Below are 6,000 nucleotides of genomic sequence, written 5' to 3'. Positions count from 1 at the left end.
ATTGAATCGCTAACTAATTAACCCTTATCCTCGAGTGGCCTTCAGGGCTTGATAAGTAATTATATCCTTGTAAAAATACGTTTTTCGACCTGCAAACGATGCGTGTGCGAAGTTGGTTGTAGCATACAATCTCAACACGAAACATGATAACGAATTAATTTGTTTACGCGCTTTCACTGCCATATGTACGGCATTACAACATTCCACGAAGTTCTCTCCATTGGCAGGCGGAGAATGCTAACACCTCCATAACCATTGAGAAACTCTTGCTATTTAATAAGAAGGCAACAGGTGTCGATTTAGGAATTCATACTTTTTTGTTGTTTTGCTTTGTTTTTGTTTTCTGATCTGATAAGCAACCATAATGCGCGCCATTTTAACTGGTTCTTTTGTGGCGGAGAACATTTGATAACTCGTTTAGTGTTGATAAGATATTTTTTTTTTCCAATCAATACCAATTGAATCGCCAAGGAACATCTTATTTAACATCTATATTATAGATCGAAGTGTTTTAGTAGTAGTTTTATTTAATTAGTCGTATCTTTTGCATCGGGATCTTATAATCTTACGATCTGTCGTACAAGACGAAATCGGCTGTTGTTATTACAAGGATTCAGCGATCTATACTCGATCATATTCGATTACTAATTTCTCTTAATACGACATACCAGACATTTTACCCCGTTAAAAACGGGCAAAAGTTATAGCCCGTTGATGTAGAATGAGTGCTTTATGCCAAATTGATGATTGAATATGGCTGAATTTGTGCTCAATTTTATATTATAAACTAATCACTATTTTACCTAACTGTACATCTAACAGCTACCAAAATTCTTAGTCCGCTGGACCTTATCATTAAAAATTTCCATATAAAGTTTCAGCCACATTAGTCTAGTAGTTTCAGAGAAAACTTCTACAGCACATGTTGTCTGTTTATCAAATGAATACAGTACAACTTAATTCGCTGCACTTTATAATTACAAAGGTTTGTACTTTTCAGCTAAATCGCCCAGTAGTTTCAGGGAAAGCCTCTACGGTAAATGTGTTATTGTAATGTACTTTATTAACCCTTTACTGTTCGTGGAACATATATGATAATACCCAGTTTGCTGCTGTTTATCCTGTCAAAATTTCATACAAAATTTCAGTCATATCCGCTCGATAGTTTTCGTGTAAATCTCTAAGGTAAATGTGGTATTGTGGTGATTAATCCGTATTAATCGTTGTTAATCTCTACATGTGCATCGAACGGATAACATAATTCTTAGTTTGTTGCACAGTATCATAACAACGGTCCAAACAAAATTTCAACCAGATTCGCATAGTAGTTGCCGAGAAAAAAATGGAACGGACGGACATACCAACTGCAATCGAACGTATGTTTGTCGCCATTGCAGACGTGGCTGGTTACCTTTAATGCATCTAAAACCAAACTCCTATCTTTACATCATCAACGCACTGATCCCCATCTGGCATCAATTGAAATGGATGGCTCTCGTTTACGAGAAGCCCCATGTTTTGACAAGCTTCTGGGTTTGTCCTTTACTTCTGATCTGAAATGGAACATGTACATCAAGTCTATTGCCAAGGTCGCTGGAAAGATGGTGGGATCCTTCTACCGCTCCAGAAAATATCTCACTACTGATGCAATTCTCTATCTATATAAAAGCCAAGTACGTCCAAGGATGGTGTGCTGCTGCCATATCTGGGCAGGAGCTGCTAAAAACAGCCTCTCCTGCATTGACAGAGTACAAAATAGACTTCGTGGCTTAGTGAGGGATTCCCTTTTCTCTTCCCTGCAACCTTTCTCCCACAGAAGAGACGTTGCAAGCCTATCCTTGTTTTATCGTGATTTCCATGGCAGGTGCTCGTCTGAACTCCAATCTCTGGTCACCCCTCACCAATCTTTCACGAAAAACACCCGTCTAGCTGAATCCACTGTCAATAATTTTCCCCACTCTTTATCTGTGCCTAAATCAAAACGTAGATTCCATGAACAAAGCTTCTTTCTTAGAACTGCACGCCCGTGGAACTCTGTTCCGTCTGCCTGCTTCCCACCTGACTACAACCTGGATGTCTTCAAGTCCAACGCAAACAAATTCCTAATGAACCGCCCCTTAAGTAAACACTTCATTAAATCTCCACACTAACGTACTGTACTTGCAATAACCCTTATCCCTGAGTGGCTTCCGGGCCTTGATAAGTGGTGACCACCGTGTAAAAAAAAGTGCAAATATATTATCTACCATCTCGCTCTGAGAGTCTTATTAAAGATAGAGATCAGAAAAGAGTTTAATATGAAAAAAATATCAAACATTTGTCTGTTGGATGATATTTTTATTCTTAAAATCTAATATCTAAAAACGCTATATGTATGTCTGTCTGTCTCTTTATTTTCAAACTCTATCCTCCTCCCCGAAACTAAAAGCTGCAGAGCGGCGCGAGGGGCCCCAAATGATTGCATTTTTTATTGACCGTTTTTTATGGATCTTTAGATGGTTAAAATTATTTTTAAGGGGGTCAAAAAGGGGTCAAAATTGAAAAAAAATTTTAATTTTTAATTTTTACTCAATTTAAAAAAAAAATTAAAAGTGTCACGTTGGTACAGTGGTAAAGTCACAACCTTTGGATGCTTCGGTTTCGATTCTAGCTGATGGCACTCAAATAATTTTTTTTGTTTTTTACTTTTTAAATCACGACTCTATAATAATATATACGAAATCTGGACAAATTAAAATATCATATTTAAGCATATTTTACGATCTGGCAAAACCGGGCGCCCCCTCTCTAGAAATACGTATTTATTTATTTAGAAATTAGTAATTAATAGTTAATTTAAAGGCTTCGAAATCACTTTCGAACATAGAATTCCGTCTTGAAATAATAGTGTGATTTTATCGATGTCCCCCCACCCCTTCCGCCCCGGATGTGTTTAAAATAGAGGAAACACGATAACATAAAGAGGAAATACTTCATCATCAGAACTTTAAGATTATAGGAAGTGAGGTTAGTAGTTAGTATAGCAGATTAGAAACTCTTAAGAGCTAGTTTAGAGAGATAATATTGCTTGGTGCACCACTGTAGATGTGGCAGCAATATTCCAGGCATCGGCGAATAGTAGATTTTGTGGTAGATATAGGCGACTTGCAAGTGTGAATAATTGTCTGGCCGATAGGGGAACCCCATTTTTTTGCAACAGCCTTTACAGTATATGCTATGTATTTGTTCCAATTCAAGTTACCTGTGAATGTTTGGTTGGTTGTTTTTATTTTACCGCATATCAACCCTTTTCAGGTTATTTAATGCCGAATACATTGATTTTGAAGAAATTTTTAATAGAATATATTTGTTTTTTTTTTTGTTTTTTTGAGTCAGTTTCTATTTAACCCATAGTTAGGACCCTAACAGGTACTACTACTCCGGGTCAGAGTGAACCCGAGAGCAATAGCAATTAAAGGTTGGTTCCACACTTCCCAAAGCCCACAAGCTGGGGCCTCACCGTCGGATATAGTTTAAGGTCATATCCAGGACCTTATGAATGTTAGGCGGATAAATTTGAATGTAATACTCCAGAGTAGACTGCTGTCCGACATGTCAATTTACTATCCGTTATAGTTTTATCGATCTTTTCTTTACTTCTGATTGTCCGGAAGTTACTTATGGAATAAAATGGAAACCCGAGGATGCGCATGCGTATAATGTCTGACATTAATACTCGGTTCGCGGGAAAAATAAACGCTCCATTCTTAAAAGGGAACACGCGATCTAAAAGGCTTTCTTTTTTTTTGGTCAAGGATGGTAGCGGTAGAAAAACAAACGAATGCCGCGTCGTTTGATCTTTTGTCAGAAAAATCCATTTTCCGGATTGTAACCATATTTAGATTTCACCAAATATTACCAGCGAAATTGTTAAGCTTTTAATTCAGCTAATATGGAAATGGCATAAGTCTTTGGTTTTACGGCCAAGGATTGATTTTGCCAGCATGCTGAGATAAATAGGCTGGGACGAAAACTATATACACACTTATCTATACTTTAATCTGTGTGTATGTGTGTGTGTTTAACTGTTCCCTAAGCTGATTTTTTAAATTTAACAAATACACTTTATGTGTCTGGGTATGTTCTAAGATAGGTTTTGTATCGAAATGCGTCCCACTAGCATTGAAAATAGATAATTCAAATTCATTACACATTAATGAAGCTGACAACAGAGTACACTAAATGTAATTCTCCACTAAAACAAACGTGTCTTATATCTAACATGTTGCTTTTGGTAGTAAACTTAAACTGTACCTCTTGCAAACATATAAGAAGCGTAATTTGGGGCGGCCTGCGTTTCTTTTGCCCTTAGCAAGCTTGTCGTAGAGAAGCGATCTATGGATACGTTCTACGTCAATCGTACTGGTATGTCCATCGCAGCTGTCTTTCGGGGGGGGGGGGTATTGTGTGCATGCTGCATCTGTTGGCTGATCATACATCAGTATCAGGGATCTCGTCTTGCCACTTGATCTGCAGGATGCGACACAGGAACACTATGTGTTATATATATATATATATATATATATATATACAGGGTGACAAAAAAAAACGGGCCCCAACTCTAATTAGGCCCCGTTTCACTGCGGTCTTGGTGTACTCACCGTCGTTGATTCTGCCATGACCTGTAAAATAAGGGCAATCGGTGAATAAATAATGGAGATATCACGTTTTTTGGGTCATCCTGTATATATATATATATATATATATATATATATATATATATATATATATATATATATATATAGCTTAATATGTAAGAGGAAAAGAGAGTTCAATACAACAAGAGGACACTTATCTGGATAATGTCAAGCTCAACAATAACTGATGAGAAGCATTAGGCTTCGAAATGCCCTGGAATAAAGAGTCCCTTGTATCCCCCAAATTTTGCTTGTATTCCATTATTCGATAAATGAAACATTCTATATTTACCAATATATAGTTTTGTGACTTAATTTCATATTCTTGTTGTCCTATTATATATATATATATATGTGTGTGTGTGTATGTATATATATATATATATATATATATATATATACTAAACTATTATATATAGGTTACATATATCTAGCAGTTCAGCCCGGCTTTGCTCGAGCCCTATGTAATGTTCGTAACTTGCTCTACGTGTGAATACACTTTATGTAAGATTTCAAATGTTTAGACCAAATCAAAATACAAAGATTTACCCATGTCCAAGTTACCTACATCTAAGATTTCAAGTCTTTAGACCCAAAATTGGCGGAGAAATTTGGTAGAATGTGCCAAGGTCAACTCTTTCAACTTTAACATTTTGGCAGACAATTTTTCGCCCCAAAACTAATTAAAATGCATGCTGCATGTCTAAATACCCACTATGCATAACTTTCAAACGCGTAGACCCAGATTTGGCTGAGTAGTTATCTAGAGACCGCAAAGGTCAAATCTTTTGAACTTTGGCAGCTCAAATTTTCGACCCGAACCGATTTAAAAGCTTGCCCGGTCTCTAAAAACCCTTTATGTAAAATGTCAAATGTTTAGACCAGAAATTGGCTGAGTCATTTGGTAGAGACGGCAGAGGTCAATTTTTTTTTTAATTTAATCCCAATTTTAACCCCTTAACATTTATTTTGGGGGCTCAAATCAAATTAAAAGTTAGATCTATGTCCAAGTAACCTACATTTAAAATTTCAAGTGTTTAGACCCAAATATGGCGGATGAATTTGGTAGAGTTTTCAAAGATCAAACTTGAAAGTTGAACTTTTCCATCCTGACAGCCAAATGTCTGGTCGAAAACTGATTAAGATTTTCCTAAATCTCAATACACCTTTCTGACAAATCACAAGCCCCTAGACTAAAAATTGACAGAGTTATTTGGTAGGGAAATGTACACCCACACACACACACGCACACACACGCACACACACACATTTTCACTTTTATATATGTACTAGCATTTCAGCCGGCGTTGCCAGGGTGTTTTGA

The 6,000-nt window shown here is 36.7% G+C and overlaps 1 protein-coding gene across 4 annotated transcripts in view; it reads left to right on the top strand.

Annotated features, from left to right (window-relative positions):
• Positions 1–6,000, top strand: part of LOC145276758 (proto-oncogene tyrosine-protein kinase receptor Ret-like) — a 648,944-nt gene that overhangs the window by 304,244 nt on the left and 338,700 nt on the right. The window lies entirely within an intron of this gene.

The sequence above is a fragment of the Euprymna scolopes genome, chromosome 5 (assembly GCF_053919585.1).
Source record: "Euprymna scolopes isolate OS-2025 chromosome 5, ASM5391958v1, whole genome shotgun sequence".
NCBI classification, from domain to species: Eukaryota; Metazoa; Mollusca; class Cephalopoda; order Sepiida; family Sepiolidae; genus Euprymna; species Euprymna scolopes.
The sequence above is the reverse complement of the archived record's forward strand: the minus strand, read 5'-3'. Positions and strand labels throughout refer to the sequence as shown.